This window comes from Scyliorhinus torazame, chromosome 25, assembly GCF_047496885.1.
Source record: "Scyliorhinus torazame isolate Kashiwa2021f chromosome 25, sScyTor2.1, whole genome shotgun sequence".
NCBI lineage: Eukaryota > Metazoa > Chordata > Chondrichthyes > Carcharhiniformes > Scyliorhinidae > Scyliorhinus > Scyliorhinus torazame.
Genome location: NC_092731.1, coordinates 40,622,206 through 40,640,913, shown reverse-complemented (window position 1 = coordinate 40,640,913; position 18,708 = coordinate 40,622,206). Strand labels below are relative to the sequence as shown.

Here is an 18,708-nt window from a genome sequence, read left to right as displayed (position 1 = left end):
CTCCATGTTTATTGTGGGCAGTGCTCCGTGTTTATTGTGGGCAGTGCTCCGTGTTTATTGTGGGCAGTGCTCCATGTTTATTGTGGGCAGTGCTCCATGTTTATTGTGGGCAGCGCTCCATGTTTGTTGTGGGCAGTGCTCCATGTTTATTGTGGGCAGTGCTCCATGTTTATTGTGGGCAGCGCTCCATGTTTGTTGTGGGCAGTGCTCCATGTTTATTGTGGGCAGTGCTCCATGTTTATTGTGGGCAGGGCTCCATGTTCATTGTGGACAGTGCTCCATGTTTATTGTGGGCAGGGCTCCATGTGGGCAGGGCTCCATGTTCATTGTGGACAGTGCTCCATGTTTATTGTGAGCAGTGCTCCATGTTTATTGTGGGCAGTGCTCCATGTTTATTGTGGGCAGTGCTCCATGTTTATTGTTGGCAGTGCTCCGTGTTTATTTTGGGCAGTGCTCCGTGTTTATTGTGGGCAGTGCTCCATGTTTTAGGTGGGCAGTGTTCCATGTTTATTGTGGGCAGGGCTCCATGTTCATTGTGGGCAGTGCTCCATGTTTATTGTGGGCAGGGCTCCATGTTCATTGTGGACAGTGCTCCATGTTTATTGTGGGCAGTGCTCCATGTTTATTGTGGGCAGGGCTCCATGTTTATTGTGGGCAGCGTTCCATGTTCATTGTGGACAGTGCTCCATGTTTATTGTGGGCAGTGCTCCATGTTTATTGTGGGCAGTGCTCCATGTTTATTGTGGGCAGTGCTCCATGTTTATTGAGGGCAGGGCTCCATGTTCATTGTGGACAGTGCTCCATGTTTATTGTGGGCAGTACACCATGTTTATTGTGGGCAGTGCTCCATGTTTATTGTGGGCAGTGCTCCATGTTTATTGTGGGCAGTGCTCCATGTTTATTGTGGACAGTGCTCCATGTTTATTGTTGGCAGTGCTCCATGTTTATTGTGGGCAGTGCTCCATGTTTATTGTGGGCAGTGCTCCATGTTTATTGTGGGCAGTGCTCCATGTTTATTGTGGGCAGTGCTCCATGTTTATTGTGGACAGTGCTCCATGTTTATTGTTGGCAGTGCTCCATGTTTATTGTGGGCAGGGCTCCATGTTCATTGTGGACAGTGCTCCATGTTTATTGTTGGCAGTGCTCCGTGTTTATTGTGGGCTGTGCTCCATGTTTATTGTGGACAGTGCTCCATGTTTATTGTGGGCAGTGCTCCATGTTTATTGTTGGCAGTGCTCCGTGTTTATTGGGAACAGTGCTCCATGTTTATTGTTGGCAGTGCTCCGTGTTTATTGGGAACAGTGCTCCATGTTTATTGTGGACTGGGCTCCATGTTTATTGTGGGCAGTGCTCCATGTTCATTGTGGGCAGTGCTCCATGTTTATTGTTGGCAGTGCTCCGTGTTTATTGTGGGCTGTGCTCCATGTTTATTGTGGACAGTGCTCCATGTTCATTGTGGACAGTGCTCCATGTTTATTGTGGGCAGTGCTCCATGTTTATTGTGGACAGTGCTCCATGTTTATTGTGGGCAGTGCTCCATGTTTATTGTGGGCAGTGCTCCATGTTCATTGTGGACAGTGCTCCATGTTTATTGTGGGCAGTGCTCCATGTTTATTGTTGGCAGTGCTCCGTGTTTATTGTGGGCAGTGCTCCATGTTTATTGTGGGCAGTGCTCCATGTTCATTGTGGACAGTGCTCCATGTTTATTGTGGGCAGTGCTCCATGTTTATTGTTGGCAGTGCTCCGTGTTTATTGTGGGCTGGGCTCCATGTTTATTGTGGGCAGTGCTCCATGTTTATTGTGGGCAGTGCTCCATGTTTATTGTGGGCAGTGCTCCATGTTTATTGTTGGCAGTGCTCCGTGTTTATTGTGGGCAGCGCTCCATGTTTATTGTGAATAGTGCTCCATGTTCAATGTGGGCAGTGCTCCATGTTTATTGTGGGCAGTTCTCCGTGTTTATTGTGGGCAGTGCTCCATGTTTATTGTGGACTGTGCTCCATGTGTATTGTGGGCAGTGCTCCATGTTTATTGTGGGCTGTGCTCCATGTTTATTGTGGGCTGTGCTCCATGTTTATTATGGGCACTGCTCCATGTTTATTGTGGGCAGTTCTCCATGTTTATTGTGGACAGTGCTCCATGTTTATTATGGGCACTGCTCCATGTTTATTGTGGGCAGTGCTCCATGTTTATTGTGGGCAGTGCTCCATGTTCATTGTGGACTGTGCTCCATGTTTATTGTGGGCTGGGCTCCATGTTTATTGTGGACAGTGCTCCATGTTTATTGTGGGCAGTGCTCCGTGTTTATTGTGGGCAGTGCTCCATGTTTATTGTGGGCAGTGCTCCATGTTTATTGTGGGCTGTGCTCCATGTTTATTGTGGGCAGTTCTCCATGTTTATTGTGGGCAGTGCTCCATGTTCATTGTGGGCAGTGATCCATGTTTACTGTGGGCTGTGCTCCATGTTTATTGTGGGCTGTGCTCCATGTTTATTGTGGGCTGTGCTCCATGTTTATTATGGGCACTGCTCCATGTTTATTGTGGGCAGTGCTCCATGTTTATTGTGGACAGTGCTCCATGTTCATTGTGGGCAGTGCTCCATGTTTATTGTGGGCAGTGCTCCGTGTTTATTGTGGGCAGTGCTCCGTGTTTATTGTGGGCAGTGCTCCGTGTTTATTGTGGACAGTGCTCCATGTTTATTGTGGGCAGTGCTCCATGTTCATTGTGGGCAGTGCGCCATGTTTATTATGGGCACTGCTCCATGTTTATTGTGGGCAGTGCTCCATGTTTATTGTGGACAGTGCTCCATGTTCATTGTGGGCAGTGCTCCATGTTTATTGTGGGCTGGGCTCCATGTTTATTGTGGGCAGTGCTCCATGTTTATTGTGGGCTGGTGTCCATGTTTATTGTGGGCAGCGCTCCATGTTTATTGTGGGCAGAGCTCCATGTTTATTGTGGGCTGGTCTCCATGTTTATTGTGGACAGTGCTCCATGTTTATTGTGGAGAGCGTTCCATGTTTATTGTGGGCAGTGCTCCATGTTTATTGTGGGCTGGTGTCCATGATTATTGTGGGCAGTGATCCATGTTTATTGTGGGCAGTGCTCCATGTTTATTGTGGGCAGTGCTCCGTGTTTATTGTGGGCAGTGCTCCGTGTTTATTGTGGACAGTGCTCCATGTTCATTGTGGGCAGTGCTCCATGTTTATTGTGGGCAGTGCGCCATGTTTATTGTGGGCAGTGCTCCATGTTTATTGTGGGCAGTGCTCCATGTTTATTGTGGGCTGGTGTCCATGTTTATTGTGGGCAGTGCTCCATGTTTATTGTGGGCAGTGCTCCATGTTTATTGTGGGCAATGCTCCATGTTTATTGTGGGCAGTGCTCCATGTTTAAAGTGGACAGTGCTCCATGTTTATTGTGGGCATTGCTCCATGTTCATTGTGGGCAGTGCTCCATGTTTATTGTGGGCAGTGCTCCATGTTTATTGTGGGCTGGGCACCATGTTTATTGTGGGCAGTGCTCCATGTTTATTGTGGGCAGTGCTCCATGTTTATTGTGGGCAGTGCTCCGTGTTTATTGTGGGCAGTGCTCCGTGTTTATTGTGGGCAGTGCTCCATGTTCATTGTGGGCAGTGCTCCATGTTCATTGTGGACAGTGCTCCGTGTTTATTGTGGACAGTGCTCCATGTTTATTGTGGACAGTGCTCCGTGTTTATTGTGGGCAGTGCTCCGTGTTTATTGTGGGCAGTGCTCCATGTTTATTGTGGGCAGTGCTCCGTGTTTATTGTGGGCAGTGCTCCGTGTTTATTGTGGGCAGTGCTCCGTGTTTATTGTGGACAGTGCTCCATGTTTATTGTGGGCAGTGCTCCATGTTCATTGTGGGCTGTGCTCCATGTTTATTGTGGGCAGTGCTCCATGTTTACTGTGGGCTGTGCTCCATGTTTATTGTGGGCAGTGCTCCATGTTTATAGTGGACAGTGCTCCATGTTTATTGTGGGCAGTGCTCCATGTTTATTGTGGGCAGTGCTCCATGTTTACTGTGGGCTGTGCTCCATGTTTATTGTGGGCAGTGCTCCATGTTTATTGTGGACAGGGCTCCATGTTTATTGTGGGCAGTGCTCCATGTTTATTGTGGGCAGTGCTCCATGTTTATTGTGGACAGTGCTCCATGTTTATTGTGGGCAGTGCTCCATGTTCATTGTGGGCTGTGCTCCATGTTTATTGTGGGCAGTGCTCCATGTTTATAGTGGACAGTGCTCCATGTTTATTGTGGGCAGTGCTCCATGTTTATTGTGGGCAGTGCTCCATGTTCATTGTGGGCTGTGCTCCATGTTTATTGTGGGTAGTGCTCCATGTTTACTGTGGGCTGTGCTCCATGTTTATTGTGGGCAGTGCTCCATGTTTATAGTGGACAGTGCTCCATGTTTATTGTGGACAGTGCTCCATGTTTATTGTGGGCAGTGCTCCATGTTCATTGTGGGCTGTGCTCCATGTTTATTGTGGGCAGTGCTCCATGTTTATTGTGGGCTGTGCTCCATGTTTATTGTGGGCAGTGCTCCGTGTTTATTGTGGACAGTGCTCCATGTTTATTGTGGGCAGTGCTCCATGTTTACTGTGGGCTGTGCTCCATGTTTATTGTGGGCAGTGCTCCATGTTTATAGTGGGCAGTGCTCCATGTTTATTGTGGACAGTGCTCCATGTTTATTGTGGACAGTGCTCCATGTTTATTGTGGGCAGTGCTCCATGTTTATTGTGGGCAGTGCTCCATGTTTATTGTGGACAGTGCTCCATGTTTATTGTGGGCAGTGCTCCATGTTTATTGTGGGCAGTGCTCCATGTTTATTGGGGACAGTGCTCCATGTTTATTGTGGGCAGTGCTCCATGTTCATTGTGGGCTGTGCTCCATGTTTATTGTGGGCAGTGCTCCGTGTTTATTGTGGGCTGTGCTCCATGTTTATTGTGGACAGTGCTCCGTGTTTATTGTGGACAGTGCTCCATGTTTATTGTGGGCAGTGCTCCATGTTTATTGTGGGCAGTGCTCCATGTTCATTGTGGGCTGTGCTCCATGTTTATTGTGGACAGTGCTCCATGTTTATTGTAGGCAGTGCTCCATGTTTATTGTGGACAGTGCTCCATGTTTATTGTGGACAGTGCTCCATGTTTATTGTGGGCTGGTCTCCATGTTCATTGTGGGCAGTGCTCCATGTTTATTGTGGACAGTGCTCCATGTTTATTGTGGGCTGGTCTCCATGTTTATTGTGGACAGTGCTCCATGTTTATTGTGGGCTGGTCTCCATGTTTATTGTGGACAGTGCTCCATGTTTATTGTGGACAGGGCTCCATGTTTATTGTGGACAGTGCTCCGTGTTTATTGTGGGCTGTGCTCCGTGTTTATTGTGAATAGTGCTCCATGTTCATTGTGGGCAGTGCTCCATGTTTATTGTGGACAGTGCTCCATGTTTATTGTGGACAGTGCTCCATGTTTATTGTGGGCTGTGCTCCGTGTTTATTGTGAATAGTGCTCCATGTTCATTGTGGGCAGTGCTCCATGTTTATTGTGGACAGTGCTCCATGTTTATTGTGGACAGTGCTCCATGTTTATTGTGGGCAGTGCTCCATGTTTATTGTGGGCAGTGCTCCATGTTTATTGTGGACAGTGCTCCATGTTTATTGTGGACAGTGCTCCATGTTTATTGTGGACAGTGCTCCATGTTCATTGTGGGCAGTGCTCCATGTTTATTGAGGGCAGGGCTCCATGTTTATTGTGGGCAGGGCTCCGTGTTTATTGTGGGCTGTGCTCCGTGTTTATTGTGGGCAGTGCTCCATGTTTATTGTAGGCAGTGCTCCATGTTTATTGTGGACAGTGCTCCGTGTTTATTGTGGGCTGGGCTCCATGTTTATTGTGGGCAGTGCTCCATGTTTATTGTGGGCAGTGCTCCATGTTTATTGTGGGCAGTGCTCCATGTTTATTGTGGACAGTGCTCCATGTTTATTGTGGGCAGTGCTCCATGTTTATTGTGGGCAGCGCTCCATGTTTATTGTGGACAGTGCTCCATGTTTATTGTGGACAGTGCTCCGTGTTTATTGTGGGCTGTGCTCCGTGTTTATTGTGGGCTGGGCTCCATGTTTATTGTGGGCAGCGCTCCATGTTTATTGTGGACAGTGCTCCATGTTTATTGTGGGCAGTGCTCCATGTTTATTGTGGACAATGCTCCATGTTTATTGTGGACAGTGCTCCATGTTCATTGTGGGCAGTGCTCCATGTTTATTGTGGGCAGTGCTCCATGTTTATTGTGGACAGTGCTCCATGTTTATTGTGGACAGCGCTCCATGTTTATTGTGGGCAGTGCTCCGTGTTTATTGTGGACAGCGCTCCATGTTTATTGTGGGCAGTGCTCCATGTTTATTGTGAATAGTGCTCCATGTTTATTGTGGGCAGTGCTCCATGTTTATTGTGGACAGTGCTCCATGTTTATTGTGGACAGCGCTCCATGTTTATTGTGGGCAGTGCTCCGTGTTTATTGTGGGCAGCGCTCCATGTTTATTGTGCGCAGCGCTCCATGTTTATTGTGGACAGTGCTCCATGTTTATTGTGGACAGTGCTCCATGTTTATTGTGGGCAGTGCTCCATGTTTATTGTGGGCTGGGCTCCATGTTTATTGTGGGCAGTGCTCCATGTTTATTGTGGACAGTGCTCCATGTTTATTGTGGGCAGTGCTCCATGTTTATTGTGGGCAGCGCTCCATGTTTATTGGGGGCAGTGCTCCATGTTCATTGTGGGCAGTGCTCCATGTTTATTGTGGACAGTGCTCCGTGTTTATTGTGGGCTGTGCTCCGTGTTTATTGTGGGCAGTGCTCCATGTTTATTGTGGGCAGCGCTCCATGTTTATTGTGGGCAGCGCTCCGTGTTTATTGTGGGCTGGGCTCCATGTTTATTGTGGGCTGTGCTCCGTGTTTATTGTGGGCTGTGCTCCATGTTTATTGTGGGCAGTGCTCCATGTTTATTGTGGGCAGGGCTCCATGTTTATTGTGGGCAGTGCTCCATGTTTATTGAGGGCTGGGCTCCATGTTTATTGTGGGCTGGGCTCCATGTTTATTGTGGGCAGTGCTCCATGTTTATTGTGGGCAGTGCTCCATGTTTATTGAGGGCTGGGCTCCATGTTTATTGTGGACAGTGCTCCATGTTTATTGTGGACAGTGCTCCATGTTTATTGGGGGCAGTGCTCCATGTTTATTGTGGACAGTGCTCCATGTTTATTGTGGACAGTGCTCCATGTTCATTGTGGGCAGTGCTCCATGTTTATTGTGGACAGTGCTCCATGTTTATTGTGGACAGTGCTCCATGTTCATTGTGGGCAGTGCTCCATGTTTATTGTGGGCTGGGCTCCATGTTTATTGTGTGCAGAGCTCCATGTTTATTGTGGACAGTGCTCCATGTTTATTGTGGGCTGGGCTCCATGTTTATTGGGGGCAGTGCTCCATGTTCATTGTGGGCAGTGCTCCATGTTTATTGTGGGCTGGGCTCCATGTTTATTGTGTGCAGAGCTCCATGTTTATTGTGGACAGTGCTCCATGTTTATTGTGGGCTGGGCTCCATGTTTATTGGGGGCAGTGCTCCATGTTCATTGTGGGCAGTGCTCCATGTTTATTGTGGGCAGTGCTCCATGTTTATTGTGGGCAGTGCTCCATGTTTATTGTGGGCAGTGCTCCATGTTTATTGTGGGCAGTGCTCCATGTTTATTGTGGACAGTGCTCCATGTTTATTGTGGACAGTGCTCCGTGTTTATTGTGGGCTGTGCTCCGTGTTTATTGTGGGCTGTGCTCCGTGTTTATTGTGGGCAGTGTTCCATGTTTATTGTGGGCTGGGCTCCATGTTTATTGTGGGCAGGGCTCCATGTTTATTGTGGACAGTGCTCCATGTTTATTGTGGGCAGTGCTCCATGTTTATTGTGGGCTGGGCTCCATGTTTATTGTGGGCAGGGCTCCATGTTTATTGTGGACAGTGCTCCATATTTATTGTGGGCAGTGCTCCATGTTTATTGTGGGCTGGGCTCCATGTTTATTGTGGGCTGGGCTCCATGTTTATTGTGGGCAGGGCTCCATGTTTATTGTGGACAGTGCTCCATGTTTATTGTGGGCAGTGCTCCATGTTTATTGTGGGCTGGGCTCCATGTTTATTGTGGGCAGGGCTCCATGTTTATTGTGGACAGTGCTCCATGTTTATTGTGGACAGTGCTCCATGTTTATTGTGGGCAGTGCTCCATGTTTATTGTGGGCTGGGCTCCATGTTTATTGTGGGCAGGGCTCCATGTTTATTGTGGACAGTGCTCCATTTTTATTGTGGGCAGTGTTCCATGTTTATTGTGGGCTGGGCTCCATGTTTATTGTGGGCAGGGCTCCATGTTTATTGTGGACAGTGCTCCATGTTTATTGTGGGCAGGGCTCCATGTTTATTGTGGACAGTGCTCCATGTTTATTGTGGGCAGTGCTCCATGTTTATTGTGGACAGTGCTCCATGTTTATTGTGGGCAGTGTTCCATGTTTATTGTGGGCTGGGCTCCATGTTTATTGTGGGCAGGGCTCCATGTTTATTGTGGACAGTGCTCCATGTTTATTGTGGACAGTGCTCCATGTTTATTGTGGGCAGTGCTCCATGTTTATTGTGGACAGTGCTCCATGTTTATTGTGGGCAGTGCTCCATGTTTATTGTGGGCAGTGCTCCATGTTTATTGTGGGCTGGGCTCCGTGTTTATTGTGGGCTGGGCTCCATGTTTATTGTGGACAGTGCTCCATGTTTATTGTGGGCAGTGCTCCATGTTTGTTGTGGACAGTGCTCCATGTTTATTGTGGGCAATGCTCCATGTTTATTGTGGGCTGTGCTCCATGTTTATTGTGGACAGTGCTCCATGTTTATTGAGGGCAGTGCTCCATGTTTATTGTGGACAGTGCTCCATGTTTATTGTGGGCAGTGCTCCATGTTTCTTGTGGACAGTGCTCCATGTTTATTGTGGGCAGTGCTCCATGTTTATTGTGGGCAGTGCTCCATGTTTATTGTGGGCTGGGCTCCGTGTTTATTGTGGGCTGGGCTCCATGTTTATTGTGGACAGTGCTCCATGTTTATTGTGGGCTGTGCTCCATGTTTATTGTGGGCAGTGCTCCATGTTTATTGTGGGCAGTGCTCCATGTTTATTGTGGGCAGTGTTCCATGTTTATTGTGGACAGTGCTCCATGTTTATTGTGGGCAGTGCTCCAGGTTTATTGTGGGCAGGGTTCCATGTTTATTGTGGACAGTGCTCCATGTTTATTGTGGGCAGTGTTCCATGTTTATTGTGGGCTGTGCTCCATGTTTATTGTGGGCAGTGCTCCATGTTTATTGTGGGCAGCGCTCCATGTTTATTGGGGACAGTGCTCCGTGTTTATTGTGGGCAGTGCTCCATGTTTATTGTGGACAGTGCTCCGTGTTTATTGTGGGCAGTGCTCCATGTTTATTGTGGGCAGAGCTCCATGTTTATTGTGGGCAGTGCTCCATGTTTATTTTGGACAGTGCTCCATGTTTATTGTGGGCAGTGCTCCATGTTTATTGTGGGCAGTGCTCCATGTTTATTGTGGGCAGTGCTCCATGTTTATTGTGGACAGTGCTCCGTGTTTATTGTGGGCAGAGCTCCGTGTTTATTGTGGGCAGTGCTCCATGTTTATTGTGGACAGTGCTCCGTGTTTATTGTGGGCAGTGCTCCATGTTTATTGTGGGCAGTGCTCCATGTTTATTGTGGGCAGTGCTCCATGTTTATTGTGGGCAGAGCTCCATGTTTATTGGGGACAGTGCTCCATGTTCATTGTGGACAGTGCTCCATGTTTATTGTGGGCAGTGCTCCATGTTTATTGTTGGCAGTGCTCCGTGTTTATTGTGGGCAGTGCTCCATGTTTATTGTGGGCAGTGCTCCATGTTCATTGTGGACAGTGCTCCATGTTTATTGTGGGCAGTGCTCCATGTTTATTGTTGGCAGTACTCCGTGTTTATTGTGGGCTGGGCTCCATGTTTATTGTGGGCAGTGCTCCATGTTTATTGTGGGCAGTGCTCCATGTTTATTGTGGGCAGTGCTCCATGTTTATTGTTGGCAGTGCTCCGTGTTTATTGTGGGCAGCGCTCCATGTTTATTGTGAATAGTGCTCCATGTTCATTGTGGGCAGTGCTCCATGTTTATTGTGGGCAGTTCTCCGTGTTTATTGTGGGCAGTGCTCCATGTTTATTGTGGACTGTGCTCCATGTGTATTGTGGGCAGTGCTCCATGTTTATTGTGGGCTGTGCTCCATGTTTATTGTGGGCTGTGCTCCATGTTTATTATGGGCACTGCTCCATGTTTATTGTGGGCAGTGCTCCATGTTTATTGTGGACAGTGCTCCATGTTTATTATGGGCACTGCTCCATGTTTATTGTGGGCAGTGCTCCATGTTTATTGTGGGCAGTGCTCCATGTTCATTGTGGACTGTGCTCCATGTTTATTGTGGGCTGGGCTCCATGTTTATTGTGGACAGTGCTCCATGTTTATTGTGGGCAGTGCTCCGTGTTTATTGTGGGCAGTGCTCCATGTTTATTGTGGGCAGTGCTCCATGTTTATTGTGGGCTGTGCTCCATGTTTATTGTGGGCAGTTCTCCATGTTTATTGTGGGCAGTGCTCCATGTTCATTGTGGGCAGTGATCCATGTTTACTGTGGGCTGTGCTCCATGTTTATTGTGGGCTGTGCTCCATGTTTATTGTGGGCTGTGCTCCATGTTTATTATGGGCACTGCTCCATGTTTATTGTGGGCAGTGCTCCATGTTTATTGTGGACAGTGCTCCATGTTCATTGTGGGCAGTGCTCCATGTTTATTGTGGGCAGTGCTCCGTGTTTATTGTGGGCAGTGCTCCGTGTTTATTGTGGGCAGTGCTCCGTGTTTATTGTGGACAGTGCTCCATGTTTATTGTGGGCAGTGCTCCATGTTCATTGTGGGCAGTGCGCCATGTTTATTATGGGCACTGCTCCATGTTTATTGTGGGCAGTGCTCCATGTTTATTGTGGACAGTGCTCCATGTTCATTGTGGGCAGTGCTCCATGTTTATTGTGGGCTGGGCTCCATGTTTATTGTGGGCAGTGCTCCATGTTTATTGTGGGCTGGTGTCCATGTTTATTGTGGGCAGCGCTCCATGTTTATTGTGGGCAGAGCTCCATGTTTATTGTGGGCTGGTCTCCATGTTTATTGTGGACAGTGCTCCATGTTTATTGTGGAGAGCGTTCCATGTTTATTGTGGGCAGTGCTCCATGTTTATTGTGGGCTGGTGTCCATGATTATTGTGGGCAGTGATCCATGTTTATTGTGGGCAGTGCTCCATGTTTATTGTGGGCAGTGCTCCGTGTTTATTGTGGGCAGTGCTCCGTGTTTATTGTGGACAGTGCTCCATGTTCATTGTGGGCAGTGCTCCATGTTTATTGTGGGCAGTGCGCCATGTTTATTGTGGGCAGTGCTCCATGTTTATTGTGGGCAGTGCTCCATGTTTATTGTGGGCTGGTGTCCATGTTTATTGTGGGCAGTGCTCCATGTTTATTGTGGGCAGTGCTCCATGTTTATTGTGGGCAATGCTCCATGTTTATTGTGGGCAGTGCTCCATGTTTATTGTGGACAGTGCTCCATGTTTATTGTGGGCATTGCTCCATGTTCATTGTGGGCAGTGCTCCATGTTTATTGTGGGCAGTGCTCCATGTTTATTGTGGGCTGGGCACCATGTTTATTGTGGGCAGTGCTCCATGTTTATTGTGGGCAGTGCTCCGTGTTTATTGTGGGCAGTGCTCCGTGTTTATTGTGGGCAGTGCTCCATGTTCATTGTGGGCAGTGCTCCATGTTCATTGTGGACAGTGCTCCGTGTTTATTGTGGACAGTGCTCCATGTTTATTGTGGACAGTGCTCCGTGTTTATTGTGGGCAGTGCTCCGTGTTTATTGTGGGCAGTGCTCCATGTTTATTGTGGGCAGTGCTCCGTGTTTATTGTGGGCAGTGCTCCGTGTTTATTGTGGGCAGTGCTCCGTGTTTATTGTGGACAGTGCTCCATGTTTATTGTGGGCAGTGCTCCATGTTCATTGTGGGCTGTGCTCCATGTTTATTGTGGGCAGTGCTCCATGTTTACTGTGGGCTGTGCTCCATGTTTATTGTGGGCAGTGCTCCATGTTTATAGTGGACAGTGCTCCATGTTTATTGTGGGCAGTGCCCAATGTTTATTGTGGGCAGTGCTCCATGTTTACTGTGGGCTGTGCTCCATGTTTATTGTGGGCAGTGCTCCATGTTTATTGTGGACAGGGCTCCATGTTTATTGTGGGCAGTGCTCCATGTTTATTGTGGGCAGTGCTCCATGTTTATTGTGGACAGTGCTCCATGTTTATTGTGGGCAGTGCTCCATGTTCATTGTGGGCTGTGCTCCATGTTTATTGTGGGCAGTGCTCCATGTTTATAGTGGACAGTGCTCCATGTTTATTGTGGGCAGTGCTCCATGTTTATTGTGGGCAGTGCTCCATGTTCATTGTGGGCTGTGCTCCATGTTTATTGTGGGTAGTGCTCCATGTTTACTGTGGGCTGTGCTCCATGTTTATTGTGGGCAGTGCTCCATGTTTATAGTGGACAGTGCTCCATGTTTATTGTGGACAGTGCTCCATGTTTATTGTGGGCAGTGCTCCATGTTCATTGTGGGCTGTGCTCCATGTTTATTGTGGGCAGTGCTCCATGTTTATTGTGGGCTGTGCTCCATGTTTATTGTGGGCAGTGCTCCGTGTTTATTGTGGACAGTGCTCCATGTTTATTGTGGGCAGTGCTCCATGTTTACTGTGGGCTGTGCTCCATGTTTATTGTGGGCAGTGCTCCATGTTTATAGTGGGCAGTGCTCCATGTTTATTGTGGACAGTGCTCCATGTTTATTGTGGGCAGTGCTCCATGTTTACTGTGGGCTGTGCTCCATGTTTATTGTGGGCAGTGCTCCATGTTTATAGTGGGCAGTGCTCCATGTTTATTGTGGACAGTGCTCCATGTTTATTGTGGACAGTGCTCCATGTTTATTGTGGGCGTTGCTCCATGTTTATTGTCGGCAGTGCTCCATGTTTATTGTGGGCAGTGCTCCATGTTTATTGTGGGCAGTGCTCCATGTTTATTGGGGACAGTGCTCCATGTTTATTGTGGGCAGTGCTCCATGTTCATTGTGGGCTGTGCTCCATGTTTATTGTGGGCAGTGCTCCGTGTTTATTGTGGGCTGTGCTCCATGTTTATTGTGGACAGTGCTCCGTGTTTATTGTGGACAGTGCTCCATGTTTATTGTGGGCAGTGCTCCATGTTTATTGTGGGCAGTGCTCCATGTTCATTGTGGGCTGTGCTCCATGTTTATTGTGGACAGTGCTCCATGTTTATTGTAGGCAGTGCTCCATGTTTATTGTGGACAGTGCTCCATGTTTATTGTGGACAGTGCTCCATGTTTATTGTGGGCTGGTCTCCATGTTCATTGTGGGCAGTGCTCCATGTTTATTGTGGACAGTGCTCCATGTTTATTGTGGGCTGGTCTCCATGTTTATTGTGGACAGTGCTCCATGTTTATTGTGGGCTGGTCTCCATGTTTATTGTGGACATGTGCTCCATGTTTATTGTGGACAGGGCTCCATGTTTATTGTGGACAGTGCTCCGTGTTTATTGTGGGCTGTGCTCCGTGTTTATTGTGAATAGTGCTCCATGTTCATTGTGGGCAGTGCTCCATGTTTATTGTGGACAGTGCTCCATGTTTATTGTGGACAGTGCTCCATGTTTATTGTGGGCTGTGCTCCGTGTTTATTGTGAATAGTGCTCCATGTTCATTGTGGGCAGTGCTCCATGTTTATTGTGGACAGTGCTCCATGTTTATTGTGGACAGTGCTCCATGTTTATTGTGGGCAGTGCTCCATGTTTATTGTGGGCAGTGCTCCATGTTTATTGTGGACAGTGCTCCATGTTTATTGTGGACAGTGCTCCATGTTTATTGTGGACAGTGCTCCATGTTCATTGTGGGCAGTGCTCCATGTTTATTGAGGGCAGGGCTCCATGTTTATTGTGGGCAGGGCTCCGTGTTTATTGTGGGCTGTGCTCCGTGTTTATTGTGGGCAGTGCTCCATGTTTATTGTAGGCAGTGCTCCATGTTTATTGTGGACAGTGCTCCGTGTTTATTGTGGGCTGGGCTCCATGTTTATTGTGGGCAGTGCTCCATGTTTATTGTGGGCAGTGCTCCATGTTTATTGTGGACAGTGCTCCATGTTTATTGTGGGCAGTGCTCCATGTTTATTGTGGGCAGCGCTCCATGTTTATTGTGGACAGTGCTCCATGTTTATTGTGGACAGTGCTCCGTGTTTATTGTGGGCTGTGCTCCGTGTTTATTGTGGGCTGGGCTCCATGTTTATTGTGGGCAGCGCTCCATGTTTATTGTGGACAGTGCTCCATGTTTATTGTGGGCAGTGCTCCATGTTTATTGTGGACAGTGCTCCATGTTTATTGTGGACAGTGCTCCATGTTCATTGTGGGCAGTGCTCCATGTTTATTGTGGGCAGTGCTCCATGTTTATTGTGGACAGTGCTCCATGTTTATTGTGGACAGCGCTCCATGTTTATTGTGGGCAGTGCTCCGTGTTTATTGTGGACAGCGCTCCATGTTTATTGTGGGCAGTGCTCCATGTTTATTGTGAATAGTGCTCCATGTTTATTGTGGGCAGTGCTCCATGTTTATTGTGGACAGTGCTCCATGTTTATTGTGGACAGCGCTCCATGTTTATTGTGGGCAGTGCTCCGTGTTTATTGTGGGCAGCGCTCCATGTTTATTGTGCGCAGCGCTCCATGTTTATTGTGGACAGTGCTCCATGTTTATTGTGGACAGTGCTCCATGTTTATTGTGGGCAGTGCTCCATGTTTATTGTGGGCTGGGCTCCATGTTTATTGTGGGCAGTGCTCCATGTTTATTGTGGACAGTGCTCCATGTTTATTGTGGGCAGTGCTCCATGTTTATTGTGGGCAGCGCTCCATGTTTATTGGGGGCAGTGCTCCATGTTCATTGTGGGCAGTGCTCCATGTTTATTGTGGACAGTGCTCCGTGTTTATTGTGGGCTGTGCTCCGTGTTTATTGTGGGCAGTGCTCCATGTTTATTGTGGGCAGCGCTCCATGTTTATTGTGGGCAGCGCTCCGTGTTTATTGTGGGCTGGGCTCCATGTTTATTGTGGGCTGTGCTCCGTGTTTATTGTGGGCTGTGCTCCATGTTTATTGTGGGCAGTGCTCCATGTTTATTGTGGGCAGGGCTCCATGTTTATTGTGGGCAGTGCTCCATGTTTATTGAGGGCTGGGCTCCATGTTTATTGTGGGCTGGGCTCCATGTTTATTGTGGGCAGTGCTCCATGTTTATTGTGGGCAGTGCTCCATGTTTATTGAGGGCTGGGCTCCATGTTTATTGTGGACAGTGCTCCATGTTTATTGTGGACAGTGCTCCATGTTTATTGGGGGCAGTGCTCCATGTTTATTGTGGACAGTGCTCCATGTTTATTGTGGACAGTGCTCCATGTTCATTGTGGGCAGTGCTCCATGTTTATTGTGGACAGTGCTCCATGTTTATTGTGGACAGTGCTCCATGTTCATTGTGGGCAGTGCTCCATGTTTATTGTGGGCTGGGCTCCATGTTTATTGTGTGCAGAGCTCCATGTTTATTGTGGACAGTGCTCCATGTTTATTGTGGGCTGGGCTCCATGTTTATTGGGGGCAGTGCTCCATGTTCATTGTGGGCAGTGCTCCATGTTTATTGTGGGCTGGGCTCCATGTTTATTGTGTGCAGAGCTCCATGTTTATTGTGGACAGTGCTCCATGTTTATTGTGGGCTGGGCTCCATGTTTATTGGGGGCAGTGCTCCATGTTCATTGTGGGCAGTGCTCCATGTTTATTGTGGGCAGTGCTCCATGTTTATTGTGGGCAGTGCTCCATGTTTATTGGGAACAGTGCTCCATGTTTATTGTGGGCAGAGCTCCATGTTTATTGTGGGCAGTGCTCCATGTTTATTGTGGGCAGTGCTCCATGTTTATTGTGGACAGTGCTCCATGTTTATTGTGGACAGTGCTCCGTGTTTATTGTGGGCTGTGCTCCGTGTTTATTGTGGGCTGTGCTCCGTGTTTATTGTGGGCAGTGTTCCATGTTTATTGTGGGCTGGGCTCCATGTTTATTGTGGGCAGGGCTCCATGTTTATTGTGGACAGTGCTCCATGTTTATTGTGGGCAGTGCTCCATGTTTATTGTGGGCTGGGCTCCATGTTTATTGTGGGCAGGGCTCCATGTTTATTGTGGACAGTGCTCCATATTTATTGTGGGCAGTGCTCCATGTTTATTGTGGGCTGGGCTCCATGTTTATTGTGGGCTGGGCTCCATGTTTATTGTGGGCAGGGCTCCATGTTTATTGTGGACAGTGCTCCATGTTTATTGTGGGCAGTGCTCCATGTTTATTGTGGGCTGGGCTCCATGTTTATTGTGGGCAGGGCTCCATGTTTATTGTGGACAGTGCTCCATGTTTATTGTGGACAGTGCTCCATGTTTATTGTGGGCAGTGCTCCATGTTTATTGTGGGCTGGGCTCCATGTTTATTGTGGGCAGGGCTCCATGTTTATTGTGGACAGTGCTCCATTTTTATTGTGGGCAGTGTTCCATGTTTATTGTGGGCTGGGCTCCATGTTTATTGTGGGCAGGGCTCCATGTTTATTGTGGACAGTGCTCCATGTTTATTGTGGGCAGGGCTCCATGTTTATTGTGGACAGTGCTCCATGTTTATTGTGGGCAGTGCTCCATGTTTATTGTGGACAGTGCTCCATGTTTATTGTGGGCAGTGTTCCATGTTTATTGTGGGCTGGGCTCCATGTTTATTGTGGGCAGGGCTCCATGTTTATTGTGGACAGTGCTCCATGTTTATTGTGGACAGTGCTCCATGTTTATTGTGGGCAGTGCTCCATGTTTATTGTGGACAGTGCTCCATGTTTATTGTGGGCAGTGCTCCATGTTTATTGTGGGCAGTGCTCCATGTTTATTGTGGGCTGGGCTCCGTGTTTATTGTGGGCTGGGCTCCATGTTTATTGTGGACAGTGCTCCATGTTTATTGTGGGCAGTGCTCCATGTTTGTTGTGGACAGTGCTCCATGTTTATTGTGGGCAATGCTCCATGTTTATTGTGGGCTGTGCTCCATGTTTATTGTGGACAGTGCTCCATGTTTATTGAGGGCAGTGCTCCATGTTTATTGTGGACAGTGCTCCATGTTTATTGTGGGCAGTGCTCCATGTTTCTTGTGGACAGTGCTCCATGTTTATTGTGGGCAGTGCTCCATGTTTATTGTGGGCAGTGCTCCATGTTTATTGTGGGCTGGGCTCCGTGTTTATTGTGGGCTGGGCTCCATGTTTATTGTGGACAGTGCTCCATGTTTATTGTGGGCTGTGCTCCATGTTTATTGTGGGCAGTGCTCCATGTTTATTGTGGGCAGTGCTCCATGTTTATTGTGGGCAGTGTTCCATGTTTATTGTGGACAGTGCTCCATGTTTATTGTGGGCAGTGCTCCAGGTTTATTGTGGGCAGTGTTCCATGTTTATTGTGGACAGTGCTCCATGTTTATTGTGGGCAGTGTTCCATGTTTATTGTGGGCTGTGCTCCATGTTTATTGTGGGCAGTGCTCCATGTTTATTGTGGGCAGCGCTCCATGTTTATTGGGGACAGTGCTCCGTGTTTATTGTGGGCAGTGCTCCATGTTTATTGTGGACAGTGCTCCGTGTTTATTGTGGGCAGTGCTCCATGTTTATTGTGGGCAGAGCTCCATGTTTATTGTGGGCAGTGCTCCATGTTTATTTTGGACAGTGCTCCATGTTTATTGTGGGCAGTGCTCCATGTTTATTGTGGGCAGTGCTCCATGTTTATTGTGGGCAGTGCTCCATGTTTATTGTGGACAGTGCTCCGTGTTTATTGTGGGCAGAGCTCCGTGTTTATTGTGGGCAGTGCTCCATGTTTATTGTGGACAGTGCTCCGTGTTTATTGTGGGCAGTGCTCCATGTTTATTGTGGGCAGTGCTCCATGTTTATTGTGGGCAGTGCTCCATGTTTATTGTGGGCAGAGCTCCATGTTTATTGGGGACAGTGCTCCATGTTTATTGTGGGCAGTGCTCCGTGTTTATTGTGGGCTGTGCTCCGTGTTTATTGTGGGCTGTGCTCCATGTTTATTGTGGGCAGTGCTCCGTGTTTATTGTGGGCAGTGCTCCGTGTTTATTGTGGGCTGGGCTCCATGTTTATTGTGGGCAGTGCTCCATGTTTATTGTGGGCAGTGTTCCATGTTTATTGTGGACAGTGCTCCATGTTTATTGTGGGCAGTGCTCCATGTTTATTGTGGGCAGGGCTCCATGTTTATTGTGGGCAGTGCTCCATGTTTATTGTGGGCTGGGCTCCATGTTTATTGTGGGCTGGGCTCCATGTTTATTGTGGGCTGGGCTCCATGTTTATTGTGGGCTGGGCTCCATGTTTATTGTGGGCTGGGCTCCATGTTTATTGTGGGCTGGGCTCCATGTTTATTGTGGGCTGGGCTCCATGTTTATTGTGGGCTGGGCTCCATGTTTATTGTGGGCTGGGCTCCATGTTTATTGTGGGCTGGGCTCCATGTTTATTGTGGGCAGGGCTCCGTGTTTATTGT

General features: G+C 48.0%; 1 protein-coding gene across 1 annotated transcript in view; it reads left to right on the top strand.

Moving 5' to 3' along the window:
* Positions 1–18,708, top strand: part of LOC140402554 (basic phospholipase A2 nigexine-like) — a 397,963-nt gene that overhangs the window by 293,658 nt on the left and 85,597 nt on the right. The window lies entirely within an intron of this gene.